Source organism: Culex quinquefasciatus, chromosome 1 (genome assembly GCF_015732765.1).
Source record: "Culex quinquefasciatus strain JHB chromosome 1, VPISU_Cqui_1.0_pri_paternal, whole genome shotgun sequence".
Classification (NCBI taxonomy): Eukaryota; Metazoa; Arthropoda; class Insecta; order Diptera; family Culicidae; genus Culex; species Culex quinquefasciatus.
This window is the reverse complement of record NC_051861.1, coordinates 57,968,453-57,991,337: the sequence shown is the minus strand read 5'-3', so window position 1 is coordinate 57,991,337 and position 22,885 is coordinate 57,968,453. Positions and strand designations below refer to the sequence as shown.

Sequence of the window (22,885 nt, the reverse complement as noted above, 5' to 3'; positions counted from 1 at the left end):
CCTGCAGATGAAGCGGAACAAAAAGGGTGCGAGAAGTAAATTCTCTCTAAAAAAAAAGAAAAAATAGGAACAATTGCGCAGCACTTTAGCTAATCAACGCTGATCAGTTCCGCCGGGGAACAATGAGTTGGCCACTGACTGCTGCGGTTACCACTGAATCATTTTCCGCTGGAAGATCTTGTTGCTTCGAGTCGGTTCGGTCTTCCGACGGCGAGGTTTCCGCAGGGATTCCTTCAGCGATTCCGTGGTAACCTCCGTCGTGCTGACCTCCGGGGTGGTCGCTTCCACGGTAGTCTCCTCAAGTGCAAAAAAACCGGCCCCGGCTGCGTGACGTCCCTGAAGTTGCGAGAGGTTGAATCTGCTGCAGCGAGTTGGACTGCTCGGTCGTAGTTGATCCGCCGGGAAACAATGAGTTGGCCACAAACTGCTGCGGTGGCGGCGCAGAGAATTGTTTCGCTCCGGCGACCGTTTCAATCAGCACCGACATACTGCGTAGGATGTTGGGGCAGACGGACTGGACAAACTGCTGGACGGCCGGATTGGCGGCGGCCGGTTCGACTGCCTGCTCGTACAGCATCAGCGAGTTGACCAGCTCGTCCGCGGTTGATCCGTCGGGGAACATTGAGTTTACCGAGGCGACGGCGCGGAGAATCATTCCGCTCTTGCAGCCTGGAAAAACTGCCTGCCGGATTGGCAGCGACCGGTTCGACGACCTGCGTAGCAGCGCGTTCAGCATGATCCGGATTGTCGCCAATGTTGCCGGGTCGTCGGAGATGCTGTGCGCCGCTTGGTAGAGGTGGCGAAGGAGGAAGCTGCCAAGTCATCCCGGTGTTCCACAGGCTGGAAAAATCATCAAATCTGTTTTCGGGAAAAGAAGTTTTCATGTGATTATATGTTATGTGATTAATTAATAAGCAAACTTACCTTCAATTTCGCATGCTATTTGATTAAATCGAAGAAAAAAGCGCACCAGTCAATTATTTTTTCTAAACACTCTTGAAAAAGGCAAACACAAATGTTTGACAGCTTGCGCGTTACGATAACTGAGGTAGTGTGCGTGCCGGCGGGAGCGAGTGATATTGTGTGAGTGTGCAACACAAAAATCGAAATTTTTTGGGTGTGTGTCTTGGCTTAAGAATCTTAACTGGCACTGGCGATGCCCGATAATCGCCCGCTCCCCCCCCAAAAGTTAAAGTGGGTAGTAGCGAGGAGCAGTTGGGAGCATTCGAAAATCACGTTACGCATTCTGTCTTTTCAGCACCCAGATGTTACCTTGCCAAGCATAAAAAATCAAATTATCTCATAGCTTCAAAAGTACTCTAGTCATAGACTGATTTAGAATGATGTTATAATTTTTAACCATTCAGAATATTAAACTTTATACAAAACGGATATATTTCAAATACCATATTAACAAAATATTTTAGCAAAAATTTAAAGCACATTTTCAAATTCCAGTGTTGCCATCTTGCAGTTTAATTTACCGGTCTGTCGCAGAATGTTTAACAAGCGGCTACCAACTTGTAGTTGGTAAGTGCACGATCGTTGAAATAGTCAGTTATGAGCAGCACCTCGGACGGACGTGGTACGTACGCGCTCTTTCCGTCGAAACTAAAACTCATAAAAAAAGAGGGGGAAAAAAGATACAAGAATTTTCGTTCCAGTTCAGTGAGAAAAAGTCACCTGAGGTTATGGTGCTTTACACGGCGGTGACGCATCGTTTGTGTTATTGTTTCAGTGCCCAAGCTAGGGGGAAGTTATTTTAATTTCAAAAGATCAGCAAAAAATTTATGTTGCTTCGTGTCATGTGTGACTTAGTGACGGTTGGTTGATTTTTAACCACGTTTAAGTGTGTTCTCCGTACATCTGCTTTTGCATGTGTGAATATGACGGTTTAGTGAAGAAAATAAATTTTGGGAAAAGTGATCAATTAAATCATTAAATTCATATCGGAATGTAGCGCATTTTGAACACTTATGATCGATTAAACATCACTGGAAATTTTAGCTTTATTAAAGCAGATTCAAGTAAGTTTCCGTAAGAAACCCCTGTCCGACCCCCACCCCCTTTTTCGCATTAAGAGCACCCCCTCACGGCATTTTAATGTTTCATACGCCTTCATACCCATGCCACTTAGGCATGGACAGTTGGGTGTCCAGAATATAGGACTTTTTCTCAAAACTTTGCTCCACAAGCCACAAGCTCCATATTGTTCCTTGAGCCATTTTAGGACTCTGGGCGAAATATGAGCAACATCGGTCAACATTTACCCATTGATACTCGAAGGTGAAGTTTGTATGGGAAAAATCGAAAAAATGTATGGAAAACCCAATTTGCCGACGGTTTGATCTGCACGGTGCGCTTCTTCCATCCAAATATTCCCAAAAGTGAGATTCTCATTGAAAATTTAATGCTCTACAACTTTGTAGAACATACCAAAGCTGTAAAATTTGATCCTGAAAAGTTATTAGCGATTTTAAGAAGTCATTTTAGCATATTTTCTGGGCACCCTAATGGACAGTCGTGTTGAAAATGTGTAACATATATTGCTTTTTCAATTGTACAAATATATCTTTTTGATTGCACAACAATATATTTTTTGAATCTTTACATCTTTTTTAGGTTGACAGAGTTTTTTATTTTCTTTTCTTGAATCGTGAAATAATCTTATATTTTGCAGTTTTTTCATCTATACAAAAAGTTGAAGGTTTGATAACCCCAGTTACAAATTAACATAACAACAAATACTCAATTCATGGGAAGTTTCTGAGGGCCATGAAAGAAAGTGTCTGGGAATCAGCATGATGATTATACAATGGGGCGATGCAATTGTGAGCAACAAATCGGTTAATACTCATTTGATGCTTATCTTTTACCACCTATCGAGTAAATGCCAAATAGTAGAGAAGATGTTAAGTGTTCTCTGTTCATTTTGTAATACCAGTTTAGTATTTTTTGCAGTTTTTCTCAACTAAAGTTGTCATGTTAAAGTTAACGGGGAAAATAAAAACTTTTTTTGATGAGCTACATATAAAAAAATGTGAATTTATTTAAATTGAACTATCAGATTTGTTCGCCATATAGTACCGCCATCTAAGGTAATACCGAGCAGGGGTAAATAACACGGGAATACAGTCATCCCACATATTCGGAACACCCACAAGTTCGGAACACTTTTATGATAATTTTTCAATAGCATGCCAAAAGTAGCTTTTCTGTCGACTCTACTATTTTTAGAACCTTCATTTGGACATTATCTAGCTATTTCACTAGTAAAAGTAATACTTTTTGAACAAAAAACTTCATTTCAAGACTATTTTGTCCAGATCAGCAAAACACTGCCTCCAAATGGCCTGTTTCATAATTGTGGGATGTTATTGTGCCTTCCACAATTGTGGAACACCTGAATTTAACTGATATTTTCACAAAAAAGTTATCAAACCATGTATAATACATCACTAAGCTTGAGTTTCATTGGTTTCAGTGTGTGAAGTCATTATTTGGTAATAAATATGTACTCCTAGAGAGATCCAAAGTTTGTTTACATTCGTAAGAAAAAAGTGTTCCGAATTTGTGGATTTCAAGGGTCAAAGTAATTCTCCAAAAACTTCATATAAAAGTTAAAATTCGCAGATGTTCGATACAGCATTCGAAAGATCGCAAGAAAAGCTTTCAAATGAAGGTAAAAGCGAATCATTAAGTTCAATTATCGATTTGCTATGATTTTTTGAACATTGGCCGATCTGGAAACCGTTCCGAATATGTGGGATGACTGTACCAAATTTTGGTATTACTTGAGCAAAGGGAGCGTTCTTTTATTACGTAACGCGAAAAATCGGACTTTTAGACCCCTCCCCCCCTCGTAACAAAATTTCCATACAAATTTTAAAAAAATTGTATGGAGCGTAACACGGCCTCCGACCCCCCCTCCCCCCCTACTGCGTTACGTAATAAAAGAACGCTCCCAAATAACAGCGACCTAAACGTGCCATTGGTTGTCCAGTTATAGATGGTAAAATACCATGAAATCATACCAAAAGCTTGTATGTGGAAGGGCACAACAATACCAAAACATGTTATTCCAATGGTAAAATAATACCACAAAATAAAACCATTTCAATACCAAGTTGAGGTCTTCTAGATTTTTGAACATTGCTTGAATACCTAAACTTGGTATTGCCATAGTTTTATTTTTAGGTATTCCCGCGCCCTTGGAATAACAGATTTTAGTATTCCTGAGGTTTTCACATGAGCAGTTCTCTACGAAATAAGTCTTTTTTAGAATTTTAATTTTTGTATTTTTTAATTCGACTGCACGGCGTGTTTTCTAGAACAACCTCATCAGGAAAAAATAGTCATCGCTACACGCAACCGAGATCGGCGGAAATTCGTGCGGAATCCCTCCCGAACCGAGTGAAAAAAACTTCCAGACGCGGACAGGTGAGAAGTCTCTCTCGATTTTTGAGAGGGAGTTCCGCAAGAAATATTTCGAGCTAAAACAAATCAATTTTACACACACAATCATGACTGCGCTTATGTATTGGTAATGTTTTGGATTGGTTTGCCACTTTGAGTGTGTTGGTGACATATGCAGTAGTTGCAATAGTATTAGTGTGTTCGATTCCGGTAAAAATGGCTTCCTTAGGCCGATGCAAATATCTAAAAAAGTTTTTGTCCCTCGGCCCTGGTCGAGGTCAAGGGGGGGGGGGGCAAAAAAATAAAAAAATATAAAAATTTAATTAACAACCCATAATCTTCACATTTAAATGAAAAAAGTGTTTTAAAGTGCATTTTACACTAGTTCAGTTGTTTTGCAATCATTAGTTTTCAAAAAATCTAAGATCTGACAAAAACAAAAATTGTATCGAAAAAAAAAGATTTTGCATCGAAAATTTTCAAAAAATCTTAAGATTTTTTTATAAACCCAAACATGCTAAAAATGATTTTAAAAGCAGGAGAATGTATTTTAATTTGATTTCAGCTGGTTGCCCTTGAATTTTCATTGAAATTTTGAAGTTTATTGCAAAAATATTTTTTTGCCCCCTGATTTTTCCGGCCAATTTTGAAGGGGGGGACAAAAACTTTTAAAAATATTTGTACCAGCCTTATAAGGAAAAATAAAATGCTTAATTTGGTCAAAAACTGTTTTATTCACTACACAAACATGATCATCACACACTTATTTATCACGTGGCACAAAAAAAAACACTTCTGGAAGCTTTCAGCTCTCGCAAACGGTGCCGTCGGGGGCCTTGTCGTTTTGCACACCCGGCCTTGTCATTTTGGAACACCTGGCTCGATCTCGTCATTCTGCACTTTTCGTTGCGGCCGAAATTCGATCTCCACTAGCCCGCGGCCTGCGGCCCGCCTTTGCAGTTGCATTGAATATGCCGTAAATCCTCCAACGAACCAACGAGCTGAAAACATTGGAGATGAAATTAGGCTTAAGTTAATCATCCAAATCAATGATTGCTATTATATAAACTAACCTTTTCGAGCTGCAAGATCTGGTAAACCATTCGTTGATCTGGAATTTCAATAATTTCAATCGATTCTGGACGGAATTCTCCGGAAATTTGTTCCCGACAACGCAGACAAATCTCACGTTGCACAACGAACTAAACCGCAGCTTTCAGCCAACTCGTCACAAACCGTCACAACACACACAGCAAAGGTCCCGTCCAAGAAAATTGATGATACCGAACATCATTGTGCTCAATAAAAATGTGTGATTAAACGCTCAATTGTCAACAGCAAGAAAATTGATGATAAATTGTGTAAAAATTGAAGCTTTAATATGGAAAAAAGGAAGTTGTAAAATTACATCTGTTTTAGACGATTTGTAATCGAAAATTGAGCCTGACACATTTTACTCTATAAATGTTAAATATTTCGCTGGAAGATGTAATTTTTCGTCTTTTTTGATGCAATATTGCAAACAACAGATTCCGCACATCAACATCGAAAGACTGCAAATTTGACAACTGTCAAATGTTGTTGTTTGGAAAAAAGTGAAAGGATGCTTTTTCTGGTTCGGCTGGAGGAAGTTGTCGGTCGCCGTGTCCGGGAGTTTGTTCCGTTCTGAATTCGTGGTGGATTACGTGGCCGTCGTCGTGTGTGTGCTTATATTGTGGTGCTTCTGGTTCCGCTGGAGGAAGTTGCCGGTCGCCGCATCCGGAAGTTTAGGCCGCTCGGGATTCCGTGACCTTCGTCGTGTGTGCGTGTTTTGTTGCTGCTTCCGGTTCCGTTGGAGGAAGTTGCCTTTCTCCGGTCTAATCCGGGAGTTTGGGCCGCTCGGGATTCGTGATGAATCGTGGCCGTCGTTCGTGCATGTATGTACATGTTTTGGTGATGCTTCTGGTTCGGTTGCAGGAAGTTGCTGGGCACCGCGTCCGGGAGTTTCAGCCGCTTGGGCGTCGAACAATGAGGACTTAGATAAGTATTTGTTTTTAGTGAACATGACAATTTGTTAAAATTGTTGTAATTTTCCAGATGAATATCTCAAGTGTGATGATATCTAATGGAACTCCAATGCTCTCCAGTGAGGCATGTTAACGGATGCCGCCTCAGCGCAGCTGGCGAGAACCGTCGCCTGGGTACTGCTGATAAGTGGTGTGGTCCCCGGTGAAACACGCTATCGGCCTTTTCCACAACCCGACGATGCTTTTCGACGAGAACGATTCACAAGTGGTTCCCTAATGTCCGATGGTAAGTTTTAGATCACCCCCTAACGTCCTCTCTAATCTAGGTCGACAAGCTGATTTCGTTGGACATGCCCCAGAAGACTACACCCAGCATTCAGCCGACCATTTGTGTCGGCACTCTGATGCCCAACGGTGCGGTCACGGTCCTGGATCTCAACTGCGTCGTTGGATTGGCCCACTGATCAAGGAGAAAACAAGAAACGCTCCAGCTACAGCCATGGTAGCCAATGGAACCTGTCCGAACGGGACCTGAATCTTCCGTCACCCGCTCGTGGACCAGATACGCCCGTCCTCACTGAAAAAGCGACGGGACGTCGTACGATAACACCCGGAGGACAGCGCGAGTGCTGGCCACACTCGTTCCGCCACCGCCGAGTCTACTCAGCACACAGCTTATCATGTCCTGTTATGAGCTACTATGGAAGGCAAAAATAAAAAAAGATTGTTCGAAATATGACTTGTTTATGTTTGCCACAAGCAATGACATTTCGATATGTATCCTTCCAACTCTGCAGAAAATGACTAAAATTACACATTTTTATGTACAATTTTGCATAAACGAAACTATTGGCACTAATTTTCTGCTCATCTGACGAGACAGGAGAAAAACGTTTTTTCACCATCGATTAGTGGATGCGGAATCGAAATTCATCATCATCATATATGCGAGAGAAAATGCATCATTTTCATCATTTTCAGGGGTAAATTTTCATCTTATATGCGGTAAATTTTCATCATATATGTGGTAAAATCACATATTTTTAGATGTAAAATTAAACATTTTTTCTGACATAAAAGATGTAATATTACCACGATTTTTTTTTCTGTGGAAGGTATGACAGTTTTCTTTTGACTCAACATAAATAAGATCAATAAACAGGGTTGTTAAAATATCAAAATATCAGCTCTCAGCAACTACAATTATCCCGCCTGAATATTCATGCCTCAAATACAACTGCTCTTCTCTCCTCATTGAAACTCTCAGCGCCGAACATAGCCGAACACGTTTTCGTGTTTACACACTCGCGATTGACATTTTCCTTTTCACTCTCATTCCCGCTTGCACGATCATGCTACCGCAACAGCGTTTAACCACAAAACCAATTTTGCAAACGCAGTTTAACGGGACGTTATGCGTGGTCGGCTCCTAATCGCCATCTCGCGTTCTCTCATTGCAGTTTTCGGAGAGATTGAGAGACTCAGCGGTGAGAGCGCATTGTCGAAGAAAAGGGAAGGAGTGATAGAGAGAGAATGACATCGCTGGGAATCACGAGGCACAAGAAGAGATCTCACAAGCTATAGTGACGGCCGCTATACTCTCGGATATTTTTGGTGCAGAGATAATCTATTGATAGCTTTTCTATTACTCTTTTGCAACACTGTCAATAAATAATGATTTTTATACACAAATTAGCAGCACAATAGTTTTTTTTAACTGGTGAAAAATGTTAAGATTTTTGTTCGAATTTCCCTGAATGAAAAAAAAACATAACAATGTATTTCGATTGCGACAATTTGAAAAATGAAAAGTTCCGCATACCTTTAGTAACTCAGAAACTTCGGGCATTTAGCAGCACGGTTACCGTTCTTATATAGCAATAAGAAAAATATTGCACTTAAAAAAATAAAAATTGTTAGAATGTTTGAAAGTTTAAATGTAAAAATGTAAAAATGTAAAAATGTAAAAATGTAAAAATGTAAAAATGTAAAAATGTAAAAATGTAAAAATGTAAAAATGTAAAAATGTAAAAATGTAAAAATGTAAAAATGTAAAAATGTAAAAATGTAAAAATGTAAAAATGTAAAAATGTAAAAATGTAAAATGTAAAAATGTAAAATGTAAAATGTAAAATGTAAAAATGTAAAAATGTAAAAATGTAAAAATGTAAAAATGTAAAAATGTAAAAATGTAAAAATGTAAAAATGTAAAAATGTAAAAATGTAAAAATGTAAAAATGTAAAAATGTAAAAATGTAAAAATGTAAAAATGTAAAAATGTAAAAATGTAAAATGTAAAAATGTAAAAATGTAAAAATGTAAAATGTAAAAATGTAAAAATGTAAAAATGTAAAAATGTAAAAATGTAAAAATGTAAAAATGTAAAAATGTAAAAATGTAAAATGTAAAAATGTAAAATGTAAAATGTAAAATGTAAAATGTAAAAATGTAAAAATGTAAAATGTCAAAATGTAAAATGTCAAAATGTAAAATGTCAAAATGTAAAATGTCAAAATGTCAAAATGTCAAAATGTCAAAATGTCAAAATGTCAAAATGTCAAAATGTCAAAATGTCAAAATGTCAAAATGTCAAAATGTCAAAATGTCAAAATGTCAAAATGTCAAAATGTCAAAATGTCAAAATGTCAAAATGTCAAATGTCAAAATGTCAAAATGTCAAAATGTCAAAATGTCAAAATGTCAAAATGTCAAAATGTCAAAATGTCAAATGTCAAAATGTCAAAATGTCAAAATGTCAAAATGTCAAAATGTCAAAATGTCAAAATGTCAAATGTCAAAATGTCAAAATGTCAAAATGTCAAAATGTCAAAATGTCAAAATGTCAAAATGTCAAATGTCAAAATGTCAAAATGTCAAAATGTCAAAATGTCAAAATGTCAAAATGTCAAAAAATGTCAAAATGTCAAAATGTCAAAATGTCAAAATGTCAAAATGTCAAAATGTCAAAATGTCAAAATGTCAAATTGTCAAATTGTCAAATTGTCAAATTGTCAAATTGTCAAATTGTCAAATTGTCAAATTGTCAAATTGTCAAATTGTCAAATTGTCAAATTGTCAAATTGTCAAATTGTCAAATTGTCAAATTGTCAAATTGTCAAATTGTCAAATTGTCAAATTGTCAAATTGTCAAATTGTCAAATTGTCAAATTGTCAAATTGTCAAATTGTCAAATTGTCAAATTGTCAAATTGTCAAATTGTCAAATTGTCAAATTGTCAAATTGTCAAATTGTCAAATTGTCAAATTGTCAAATTGTCAAATTGTCAAATTGTCAAATTGTCAAATTGTCAAATTGTCAAATTGTCAAAATGTCAAAATGTCAAAATGTCAAAATGTCAAAATGTCAAAATGTCAAAATGTCAAAATGTCAAAATGTCAAAATGTCAAAATGTCAAAATGTCAAAATGTCAAAATGTCAAAATGTCAAAATGTCAAAATGTCAAAATGTCAAAATGTCAAAATGTCAAAATGTCAAAATGTCAAAATGTCAAAATGTCAAAATGTCAAAATGTCAAAATGTCAAAATGTCAAAATGTCAAAATGTCAAAATGTCAAAATGTCAAAATGTCAAAATATCAAAATGTCAAAATGTCAAAATGTCAAAATGTCAAAATGTCAAAATGTCAAATTGTCAAATTGTCAAATTGTCAAATTGTCAAATTGTCAAATTGTCAAATTGTCAAATTGTCAATTGTCTTGTCAAAATGATACACAATTAAAAAAATAAACAATGAAAAAATGAAACAATTAAACAATTAAACAATTAAACAATTAAACAATTAAACAATTAAACAATTAAACAATTAAACAATTAAACAATTAAACAATTAAACAATTAAACAATTAAACAATTAAACAATTAAACAATTAAACAATTAAACAATTAAACAATTAAACAATTAAACAATTAAACAATTAAACAATTAAACAATTAAACAATTAAACAATTAAACAATTAAACAATTAAACAATTAAACAATTAAACAATTAAAAAATTAAACAATTAAACAATTAAACAATTAAACAATTAAACAATTAAACAATTAAACAATTAAACAATTAAACAATTAAACAATTAAACAATTAAACAATTAAACAATTAAACAGTTAAACAATTAAACAATTAAACAATTAAACAATTAAACAATTAAACAATAAAACAATTAAACAATTAAACAATTAAACAATTAAACAATTAAACAATTAAACAATTAAACAATTAAACAATTAAACAATTAAACAATTAAACAATTAAACAATTAAACAATTAAACAATTAAACAATTAAACAATTAAACAATTAAACAATTAAACAATTCAACAATTAAACAATTAAACAATTAAACAATTAAACAATTCAACAATTAAACAATTAAACAATTAAACAATTAAACAATTAAACAATTAAACAATTAAACAATTAAACAATTAAACAATTAAACAATTAAACAATTAAACAATTAAACAATTAAACAATTAAACAATTAAACAATTAAACAATTAAACAATTAAACAATTAAACAATTAAACAATTAATTAATTAAACAATTAGATTATGTCAGTCTTGCTTGCACCACACTGATAAGTGAATTTGTGCTGATCGGCGATACAAATTAAGCACGCATACTTAAACCTGAACTTAAACCTAAGGCTGCCACCCTGAGAAGAACCCATGACTTTCCGCTTATGAGGCGAAACCCGTAACCATTCGGCCACAGGAGGTTGGCGAGGAGAAGGATCCTTGTCCACAGTTTCGGATAAAACACCGAAACCGTTTGCCAATGGAATTGGAGGATTGACCTCACTTTCAGAATCAGAATCAGATCTCGGATGAGGCTGTTTTCTTTTTCTGTTTCCGTTAGCCGGTTTAGCGTTCAAACGCTTCACCGACGTAACGACCAAATCTTCAGAAGATTTGCGTTTACCTTTGTTTTGACGCATTTTGCAAGCAAAGTTCTCTTAAAAAGATGGCTTCGTTTGTAAAATACAACAAAATTTCAGGTGGGGTTCGTCTTGAAAAGACTTTTAGAATTTTGGAAAATAACTCAGGTAGTCTTTAAAAAGACTGTGAATTTTGTTTGAAATAACTCTGAGCTTAGGTAGTAAAAAAAATACCGCAGCTCTAGTGTCCGTTCACCACGAAGGTTCGCAAGACACTGTCTTTCTCATCAATATATACAGCTATTCCACGTCAAACAGGAAGTCTCCAAATCAAAAGTGCTCCGATTTGGCTCATATTTGGAGTGGGGGTTCTTGGGGCCAAATAATTAGACCTGTATTTTTTGTTTGGCGATTAGGGTGGTTTTATCCGAAATAGGGTGGTCAATAAAATTGCGTTTTTCGTCGATTTTCGCAAAAACCACATTTTTCAAAAAATCATATCTGCGGAACGGCTGAACCAATTTTGTAGCGCCACAATTCAAAAGAAAGGTTATTAGTTGGGCTTTTATGGAAAAATATGTTGAGGTCCAAAAAACTAGCTGAATATTTGAAAAGGTCCTATGAAAATTTCATTTGCCGATTTCAAGGTCTCGGGACCAACGAGCCCATGTCTGAAAATATTTTTTCTGATTCCTTGTAATATTTTACACAACACATCAAAAATTGCGAATATCCATTAATCAACATGTTTCGGAGATATGATTTTTTTAACATAAAAACTGGGGTCTTCGACGAGCCGCGCGCAAAAACGGCAAAATGACGAAAACGGGTAAAAATTAACTTTTTTCACTAAAACTGCGATAAATTGAAAACTTCAGCGATGACCTATACATGTCTGGGTACCAAAATTTTTGTAATTGAAAGACGCATGTATAGGTTATAGCTCTAATTTTCGAGTTATCGCAGTTTTAGTGAAAAAAGTTGAGTTTTACCCGTTTTTGTCGTTTTTGCGCGCGGCGCGTCGAAAAACCCAGTTTTTATGTTAAAAAAAATCATATCTTCGAAACGTGTTGTAGCCTTGATTACTTCAAGGGTCTTAGAATTTTGGACCATAGGCTGTCATCCGAAGTAGATCGGTGTCCTCAAGCCTGGCTTGGGAGCGATCACTAAACTGTACAGTTCTGGTTTGTGTTCTAAGAAAGAATCTCTTTTTTTTTGTGGCTCCTGGCCCTTTTATATGAGTTTGGTTACATTTCTTACGTCGTATTTGTAGAGTTTACTCATTGGAGACATCTGGAGTTGGCTCTCTTTGTTTATGGCCTGAAGTGTCCTTTGCGCTGGATCAGCATTATCCAGCGCATGGCCACTTTGCCGTAAAACCCGAAAAACTGTACAACCCGAAACAGCCCCATGCGCAAGCACAGCAGTTATGCCAGCGCATATTGAACCGATTGTTATGTAATTTGAGTCCTGGGCCTGGCTGTGTGTGGCTTACTCAGCCAGGCAGGGCAATAAATTAAAATTGAAGTATGAAGCAGTAAATGATGGGTTGCAACTAATTAGCTATGCAGGGTTGGTAAACCCGTGCAGGGGTGGTAACCTGTCACAGTGTTAATGGATATTCGCAATTTTGTTGTATGTTGTGTAAAATATTACAAGAAATCAGAAAAAAATATTTTCAGACATGGGCTCTTTGGTCCCGAGACCTTGAAATCGGCAAATAAAATTTTCATAGGACCTTTTCAAATATTCAGCTAGTTTTTTTGGACCACAACATATTTTTCCCTAAATGCCCAACAAATAACCTTTCTTTTGAATTGTGGCGCTCCAAAATTGGTTCAGCCGTTCTGAAGATATGATTTTTTGAAAAATGTGGTTTTTGCGAAAATCGACGAAAAACGCAATTTTATGGACCATCCTATTTCGGATAGGACCACCCTAATCACCAAACAAAAAAATACAGGTCTAATTATTTGGACCAAAGAACCCCCACTCCAAATTTGAGCCAAATCGGAGCACTTTTGATTTGGACACTTCCTATTATATTGAAAGACTCTCAATAGCATTGATGTCAATATTTGAAAATCACTAAATAGTTATGAAGCTTATATTTTCAGTTTCCTACTTTTTTAAAATTCCAAAGTAAATTTCATTGTAAATACTGATCGTACATTAAAATATTAAACGAATACACATTTAAGCATTTCAAATTGCATAACTTGTAAATTATTATAAAAAATCTACCAAATAGCTTAGAGATTTTTGAGAAAAAAATAAATCCTCTTGTCCGAATAAACTTCAGCTTTTATACAATTAATCGATCAAATCAGAATGTAGAAAAGAGTTAACAGAATATTTTTTCTTAATAATATATCAGCATTAGTTCAATTTTGGCAGAGATAAACGCAATTTTAAAATAAATTGAAATTTCTGCAAAGTCCACCAAGACCTATGGATTTCGAGAGCTTCTTCTCGTTTTTAGTAAAAAAAATCATATAATTTATATAATTCCAATGTGAAATAGCTATAAAAATCATACCCTTCTTAAAAAATAACTTTTTCATCCATATTTAAAAAAAAAGAGCAAAAGAGCCGTTCAATGAGATTTATGTTACAGAGATAGTATTTTCGAAACTACGGGAACTTTCGACTTAACTTTTATTTATCCCCAAAGTAACGTCTATTAAGGGGTTTACAACAAAATTTGCCTATTTTTACAATCAGATTGTTGCAGGATTGGGTCCGTAAGTTTGTCAATTTTGAAATAAGAAGACAACAACTTCCTTGGTTGCTGTGCACTCTTAAGACAAATTTTAAAGGGTTCAAGAATACCAAAATTTGGTATTGATACCAGAGAAAGGTATTGCAGGCCAAGGGTAGATGATACTGATGATACTCGTCGGTTGACGCCCAGGCGAGGAACATCCCGGAAGGAGCCCAACTACATCCGTAGTGCTGTTAGATCAACTTGATCAAAACAGTATTGCTCTGGTTCCTTGCAAGTGTCCTATCACGTTTTTTTTTCACGTTGGTTTGGTTTAGTCATCATGATGACAAGGTGTAACCTAGCTGGAGGCCTGTGGAAACGTCTCGTAAACCTTTGACCAGCGAGGGTCAGAGTCGAGACGGCTAGAAGAAAGGGGCGCGTTAATGTGGGAAAGGGATGTAATTTGTGATTGTAAACGGTATTGTTTTGATTCGTAGTATGTTGAGTCACTTACTATGGATGTACCTTAACATCGCAGAACGGGGTTTCTCTTCATTCCATTTTCAGCTACCATCTATCTTCTATTTTTATTTTGTTTTTATGATATTCTTCAACGGCTTCTGTTTATTATCCGCCATTTTATTTCGATTTTACTTTTTTGATTCCCTTATCTCTTAACGCTTTTACACTCTTTTTTACCAGTTGATGCTGCTTTAACAAACTGTCTATTTTCCCTTAATTTGGCAGCGATGTAAATTATGTTTATCATGAGCCTTTTCTTTATTTATACTTACTTACTTTACTTCACTTCATCAGCAAACGGTTCAATCGACCCAAGGCTGAACTAATCGAAGATTTCCAGGATGCTCGATCTTGAGCCGCTCATCAATGTTGACAGCTCTTGCATCTTCGTCGACTGCACACAGCCAACGCGTACGTGGCCTTCCACGAAGCCGACGACCCCGTCCAGGTTCGCTGCTGAATATCGTTTTAGCCGCCCTCTCGCCCGACATTCTGGCTACATGTCCAGCCCACTTTAGCCTGTCCTGGAATGCGAAGGACTAGCCTGACTTTATTGCTGACTCGACACTGTCAACAATGATTAGCTTCAAGAACTAACCGAATTCATGTTCTGGGAACATTTTTCTACGAATGTTGATCAACACGTGACTAACGACTGACTGACTACAAGTTCATAGACCGACTTAATGAACTTTTTACTGACTGCCGACTTCTAAACACTGAATTTCAAACACCGTGACTTACCACGTGGAAACTCTGACAAGACTGTTCTCAGCTGACATGGCTGAGGCTCTTACGACAAGGATGACCTTCACACCGGATTCGACAGCGGCTGATCGAAGCGACTGCCCGACGACCACAAAAAACTAACCGACAGCATGCATGTTAGAATTTACCTGAATCCGCTCTGGACCACTGGACACCATTCTCCTCCACTTACTTCGACCTTCCATTACCATTCCTGATCACGTGTTCACTGGCTGACAATCGAGACACTTCACTGACCGCTTTGATACGATCCGAGCTAGATCTCCATACCTTTCCTCCAACAAACAATGAACCACCGAGCACATGTTAGTTTGAGGTTATATTCTTCCAGAACGACCGTATACTTTGCTCATGAAGACCAACGTTACACTCATTATTTCACTCGCACCACTGAATCTACGCGTTTTCCTTTTCACCTCGTCGCTATTGCTGTATTGTGATACGAGGGAATAAGAGACAGTTTGTAGACTTACTTTACCAGGGTTGTGATTCCGACGACTTCTTGGTTGACCCGACTCGACCCGGGTCCGTTGACGAAAGAGGACAAATTACTAGCGCAGGGCGCTTTTATAGAGTACTTTTACAATCCGCAATGTTGGTACAACTGCTATTTCCAGACAGCTTACGGCTGACTTACAAAGTACTGTCAACGTTACAGCAACGACTTAAATAGGGTTTGATACACATCAGTGCTTGATGTCTTTTACGATATCAGCATGTTTGTAGTCTAAGTACAGCTCGAAGTTCATGCGCCTGCGCCACCGGTCTCCTACTTGCTTGCCCCCGAAGATAGAACGCAGGATTCTTCGCTCGAAGACCCCAAGTGCTCTCTGGTCACCCGAGCATGGGTAAATAACAAGGGAAATGCAAAATAATACAATTCAATGGTATCAATACCAAATGTTGGTTTTCGCGAGCCCTTGAAAAAATGTCTAAAGTGTAAGTTAATACCAATCTCTGGTATTATACCAAATTTTGGTATTGTTTTGTTATTGAGCAAATCGACGTCGTCGTGCTATCTTGTCGCACCCGCCATTTTGACGTTCCGAGAAAAACGCGTTTTTATGTTTGACCTTGAATATTCAAAAACGAGAGCACGCAATGTAAACAATAACAAACACGTTTTGTTTGGCTCACCATTCTGTGCATTGTCCCAAAGTTTGGTTGAAGTTGGTTGCTGGAGTCCCGAGTTATAATTACAAATGTTTACGGTAGTTTAGCTTGTACGTGCGACAAACGCATCCTGACTTTCCTGGCCTGAAATCCCTTTGGCCTTTTGTCGCACTTACATCAATTTTCATGGAGTGACAAGATAGCACGACAAGATTGAAACTACTTTCATATGTAAAGTGACAAAAATGCACGGAGTTTTTTCGGTTTTTGTTGAATATCTCAGGATTGAAATCGAATTTTGGGGATCTGTGAAGGTCAAAAGGTGAGGCATTGTGAGCTGCACAAAATGGCGTTCTTAACTCAATTTGGCCCAGAATGCACGTACGACAAGTTAGCACGATGGCGACGAAATGTTAGAAAAATATCGAATTTTGACATACTGTTACTTACTTACATACTTAAAAACGCAAATCTACTCCAAATTAAAGCCAACTATTTTATTTTGGTCTAAAAAAGTCATTTGATGATCTTTATAAATTAGGGAATACCATACATTGGTATTGTAAAGGTATTTTAAATAAAAATATTATAAAATAAAGGTGATTCATAAAAAAAACTATTTTAAATGATGTTTAACATTCTTAAAAGTATGCTGATACATTTGAAATTGATAAGAAAAACATTTATATATTAAGACGATTTACTTTACGACAACAATAGGTTTAACGTGAAAAAAAATAAATTTTAGAATGGTTTTATTTAACATTGTGTGCCTTTTGCGTTATAATCGATAAACTCAAAAAAATAATGTCAATCTTTGTTAATTTGATGAAATAAATCTTTCAATACCAAAATGTTGGTATGCATGTGGTATTCGAACTTCGTTCTAAAATCCTTTTAATATTGAATTTGTGTTGAATCCTATTCAGTTGGAATCATGCATCCTCAAAAATCTCACGAAAAATGCCACGCTGCCTGGGCTATAGCCTTTCTCGTTCTGGTTTAGTTTGTTTCTCTTTCGTTGAATTTCCTGATATTTTTGCCTGCAGCTAAAACATGTTGATGCAGCAGCAGCTCGTTTTCAACAAGCGTTGATAGCTCAATTGGTAAACGGATAGCTAAAATGGTGTCTGCACCTTACCTGTCATGAGTTCGATTCCAGTATTGCTCTAGTTTTCTTTAACTGATATTTTTTTGGCTCTCCAAGCAAGACTTCGTTTTCCTGCCTGTTCGAAGAATTTAAATATAGCATCACAATTCTACCCATATCTTATTGCAATCCCATTAGCCAAATTGAATTCCCGTTGTACTTCTATAGAGAATTCTCATTGTTTTTTGTCCAACGAGATTTTTATTTACCCGGAAAGTTGTAATTTGTCTGGTATTCATTTGCCCTTGGAATGGCACGTTTTGGTATTGCTTTGATCTTCCCCATACAGTTTTTTGGTATGATTTCATGGTATTATACCATCTATTACTGGGCAACCAAGGGCATATTTTGGTATTTGTTATTATACCAAGTAATACCAAAATATGGTATTTCCGTGTTATTTACCCCTGCTCGGGCAGCCTCCTTTAGCGTCTACGACTCGTGACCGTAAAGAGCTACAGGGAGTATCAAGGTCCTGTTCAGCGTGATTTTCGTAGGCGTCCTTAGGCTGCGGGACCTTAGCTGGCTAGGAAGATCGTAGAAGGCCCTGTTTGCAGCACTAATCCGCCGTTTCACTTCGCAGCTCACGTCGTTGTCGCACGTCACAAGTGTACCAAGATATACAAACTCATCCACCACCTCATCTATTTCCACCTCCGAAACACCTTCACCTGCACTGCCACGCGCTCTGCCAGCAACCAGATACTTGTTCTTGGCAGTGTTGATGGTCAGTCTGATCTTCGAAGCTTCCAACTTGAAAGGAACGCCGAACGCCTCCTCCACTGAACGACGATCGATACCAATGATGTCGATGTCGTCAGCGTATCCAATCAGCATGTGCGATTTAGTGATGAGTGTTCCGTTTCTTTGCACGCCCGCCCTTCGAGCAGCACCCTCCAACGCTATGATGAACAGTAAGTTCGAGAGAGCATCGCCCTGCTTCAATCCTTTGTGACCAACCACCTTGGTTTGCCCACATCGTCTCATGAACCTTCCCTGAACACTCGGGTCATTTCAAGAGGTAGACCACTTAGAAAAGCTAGAGTTAGGGTAGATTTTCAACCAAGAAACGCAAAATAAGCGCAATATTTGCAAATATAGTAAATCTGCACCAATTCGTCAAACAACAGTCGTTTTGAATTTAAATAGCTAGAAAAAGTAATAGAATGGCACAAGAGATTTGCATCACACATCACATTAGGCATTGTTTTCAGTAGCGACAACTTGGCTACTCTTATCAACACCCACGAAACGCAGAGATGAACGCAACCTCGACTTCTGCGTGATCTTCGAGGGCTCTTCGGAGTCAGGACGGGATCGACTCGTTCACTTGCTTGAGCACCAGGAAGGAGTCCACACGCTCACGAAGATCCACACCAGTGAGTAGAACCGCGATTTAAGAACCTCCCACGAGGTCGAGAAAGCCCGAAAGCCACCGTCTATGGCTGAGGGATTGCGCGATCGTACGGCCATCCGTAACCTGGCCAAGTCCCGCGAGTTCTAGTGTTCGACCAGCACGCTAATTACCCTGGATTGCCCCTTGGCAAGTGTTCCTGCTAGCCACGAGCTAAGCATCGGTGGGCTCCGTTACACATAGCCACCGCCACGAACCGCACCGGAGTGTGTCTGTACGTGCACGACTACTACGGGTACGGAAGCGAGTACGAGAGACGCCGTGTCACGAGGTTCCGGACGGGAACGTGACTTCGGCGAATACTACGGTGTTCCACGCCGGAACGCGGGAAGTCCTGCAACACGAGGAGGAGACGGCAGGCAACGAGAAGTCCCAGGTCGAGGACGGGGACGGAGCGTGTTCGAGATCCGACCACCCACGCGTCGGGGAACGCACCAGATCCCGATGTCCACGAGCGACGCCGAGAGTAGCTGATCAGCGGGCCCATACACTGACACCACACAAGTAAGTCCGGTTAGGTAGCGTAGGGAGTAGGTTGTTATGGCAGATTCTCAAATAAACGTGCCATGAAAACGTAGAAATGGTCTTTTCCCTCTTTGCTTTCAAATGAAGATTAACTGAGTGAGCCGACCCTGGGTGTTCTTGGGGGGTTTTGTGCGACTGAGCGGGTTGTAACAAAGGGAAAGTTACATATTGGCGACCAACAAAAAAAAAGTTAATAATTTCAATTATTCACTTTATTTTGGAGGTTAACGAGGGGGGAGAATCTGGTTTGAATCGGCAAAATCGGTCTTCGGATTGGCGTCGGTGTTTCTGGTAAACCCACTTGCTTTTAAACTGTTCAATTTAATGTAGATAATTGTAGTCCTGAAGTGAATTCTTCAACTGATATTATAAACCACTTAATTTGGGTGGCAATGATTGTTCAAAAGTAAATTAATCGCTCAATAACTTGCAATTTTGGCGTGATTCGATCGAAAACCGCATGTAAAATATTTATTGGTTATAATTTGTCGTGAAATCGTTTGTCTCAATTAATTTATTAAATTTGGTGTTCATTTGTACATTTTAAGGTGTGAATCATTTTGCATGAGCTGTATTTTATTCTATTTATTTTATTTATTATTTTAAACTGTTTAAGTGTGTTTTTTTTTCTATCCAAAATGGATCAATTTATTCGTCAATATTTTGATATGAACACTGCTCATTTGTTGGAAGACGAGCTGAACAACGAGCTGACCATTCGCAATATTGAGTTTGGTTCGGAGTCTCGATCAGCTTTAGAGAGAAGATTAAGAGGACAATTAAAAGAAGAAAGAGAGTCCAAAGTCTTAACATTTGAGTACGAAAAAGGATGGGATTTATTGATCGATGAACTGGAATTATGTGATAATAAAATTCAGGAGATCAAAAATATTTTAGAAAACAGAACAGCTTAAAGTGTCCCAGATCAAAAATTCAAAACACGATTACTTCATTTATTTATCCGCATGCTTCGAGCTAAAGTTCACACTACCGAGGACGCTGATATTAATACGATTAAGGAAATGGTAGGAGTTTGCGCTAAACTATTAAGAAATTATTTTTCACCGACTTCACCGTTTGAGGAGATACGAGCGGCAGAAGCAGAAATTATCAATTCTAGCATACGCCAAGCGCGAGATGAACTCGACAAAGATAAGACCCCAACTGAGATCACTACTCAGAACAATGGTAACGTAACCCCTATTCCGTCCAAATCAAATTCAATATATTCGGGAGTGGGAACTGAACAGGAAGAAGTAGAGGAAGAAGAAGAAAAAGAAAAAGATGATGAAGAAGAGGACGGAAACATCGAAGAAGAGGGAGATGCGGGAAAAAGGAATGAGCAACAAAGCGAATTAAATAAGTTGCGAGAAATTAACGCTGAGCTTAGAACTATTGTTTATCAATTATTAGAGAGAATACACAAATTAGAAATTGAAAATTCCAAACCAGATGATGTCATGAAAAATAGCACCCAATTTAACAATCAGAATAAACCTAAGTGGGCCTTCCACATCAAAACCAAAATTTAGTTACAAAGATTTTTTGGATTGGCTGGTCAAAGATGTAAATTCAGGTGAACACAGTAACAACAATTCAAATGGAAATGTCAAAGATAATAAAAAATTTCATAAACAACCAAAACCGAGTTCCTCAAGCCATAAGGGATCAGGAGGAGAAGTGACTGGGAAGCGGTTCCCTGTGCACAAGTGGAAAATTAGGTACGATGGCTCTGATGGAGGTCGTCGCCTGCACGATTTTTTGAAAGAAGTAGAATTTAATGCAAGATCCGAAGGTTTTAACAAACAAGAATTGTACAATTCAGCTCATCACTTGTTTGAAGGAAAAGCTAGGTCATGGTTTATGGAGATTAATGCAAATAATGAGTTAGAAACTTGGGAAAATGTTGTCAGTGAGTTGAAACTAGAATTTCTTCCACCTGATCTTGATTATTTTTATGAACGGCAGTTGCATTTGCGTAAGCAAGCTGCAAGGGAGAAGTTTCAAGATTATTATTTTGATATGATTCGACTCTTTAGAAATTTGTCTAGTCCGATGGAGGAGGACAGAAAGTTTAAAATTATTTTTCGTAATGCTCGAAGCGAGTACAAAAGCGCTATGCTAGCTGCAAACGTTAAAACTCTTCCCGTTATGAAGGAATTTGGGAAAAACTTTGACGCCATCAACTGGCAATGGTACACTAAGGGTGAGAAAGAAGGTCCCCGAGGAACACGGACAAATGATAGGCAGATAAACGAAATCAAAACAGAGAGAAGAAACCCAAACCCGAACAATGCTGGAAATAATCAAAACAATAATCGTCCGTGGAATAAGGGAGAGAATTTCTCGAGAGAGTTTAGAAACACGAATCGTCCAAATCCAAATTACAGAAATGGTCAGAATAAGCAGAATCCACCAACTAAACCTGAAAATTCGTTGCAAAAAGAGCCCGAGCGGAAGCCATTGCAAAATACTAGTCAACCTGATGATCAAAATCCAGGGCCTAGTACAAATCTAAATACTTTGGAAAAGATTTTAAAGTCGTATGTCCCGTTACGTAAAGGTACTTGTTTTAATTGCCATAATTTTGGGCACAACTTTTATCAATGTAAACAGGAAAAGCAAATATTTTGTGAAGAGTGTGGTTTTCCTGGTTTTTTAAAATGTGATTGTCCGTTTTGTCCAACAAAAAACTCAGAGAAGGCTGCTCAATGAGGCAGAGTAGTCGAAAGGAATTACCTGAAAGCCCTCTTGAAGAAAATTCCACCAAAAGTATTCTTACGCAGCTCGGTTACGCGCACGTGGAGGCTGAATCTAACGATGATGGGGAGGTCAACACAATTTTCTCCACCCGCATGGTGATAACAGGCCATTTGTGCGAATCGACTTGCTAGGAATCCAAATAACTGCACTTTTAGACAGCGGGGCAAATAGAAACATTTTAGGGAAAAATTCACATAAACTCGTCACGAATTTGAATTTGAACTGTTCACCGTCCGACATGTCTTTGATTACTGCCGAAGGACATCCAGTAGAAGTTGCAGGAGAGATTGATATTCCAGTTTATTTTAACGGAACTACAAAGATCGTCTCTTTTGTAGTCGCGCCCTCTCTCAAGCGACAGTGCTATCTTGGAATGTCGTTTTGGGACCAATTCGGTATCTATCCTTCTCTCCGAGAGTCGTTTATCGAAACAATTGATGACTCTGAGGAGCAGATCGATGATGAAGTTCTGTTGACTCCCAAACAACAAGCCAAGTTAGAACAAATTAAATCTTTATTTCTGGTACCAAAGCCTGGTGATATCGGCTGTTCAAAGTTGTTAACTCACACTATTGAACTTAGTGACGAATACCGTGACAAA

General features: G+C 37.7%; 1 protein-coding gene and 1 long non-coding RNA gene across 5 annotated transcripts in view; one reads left to right on the top strand and one right to left on the bottom strand.

Annotated features, from left to right (window-relative positions):
* The first annotated feature begins 1,423 nt into the window (after window positions 1-1,423).
* LOC6052736 (cadherin-23) overlaps window positions 1,424-22,885 on the top strand; it is a 244,791-nt gene continuing 223,329 nt past the window's right edge. For 2 of the 4 annotated variants that reach the window (XM_038248958.1, XM_038248959.1), the window contains exon 1: window positions 1,426-2,027. The gene's annotated coding sequence lies outside the window, so the exon portion shown is untranslated. Of the gene's footprint in view, window positions 2,028-22,885 lie in introns of all 4 variants that reach the window. The other 2 variants (XM_038248960.1, XM_038248957.1) reach the window with 2 other exon arrangements.
* LOC119765324 lies at window positions 5,127-5,630 on the bottom strand. Its single transcript, XR_005276646.1, has 2 exons — window positions 5,490-5,630; window positions 5,127-5,417 (listed from the first exon to the last, which is right to left on the bottom strand). It is a non-coding gene; the product is annotated as an uncharacterized LOC119765324 (long non-coding RNA).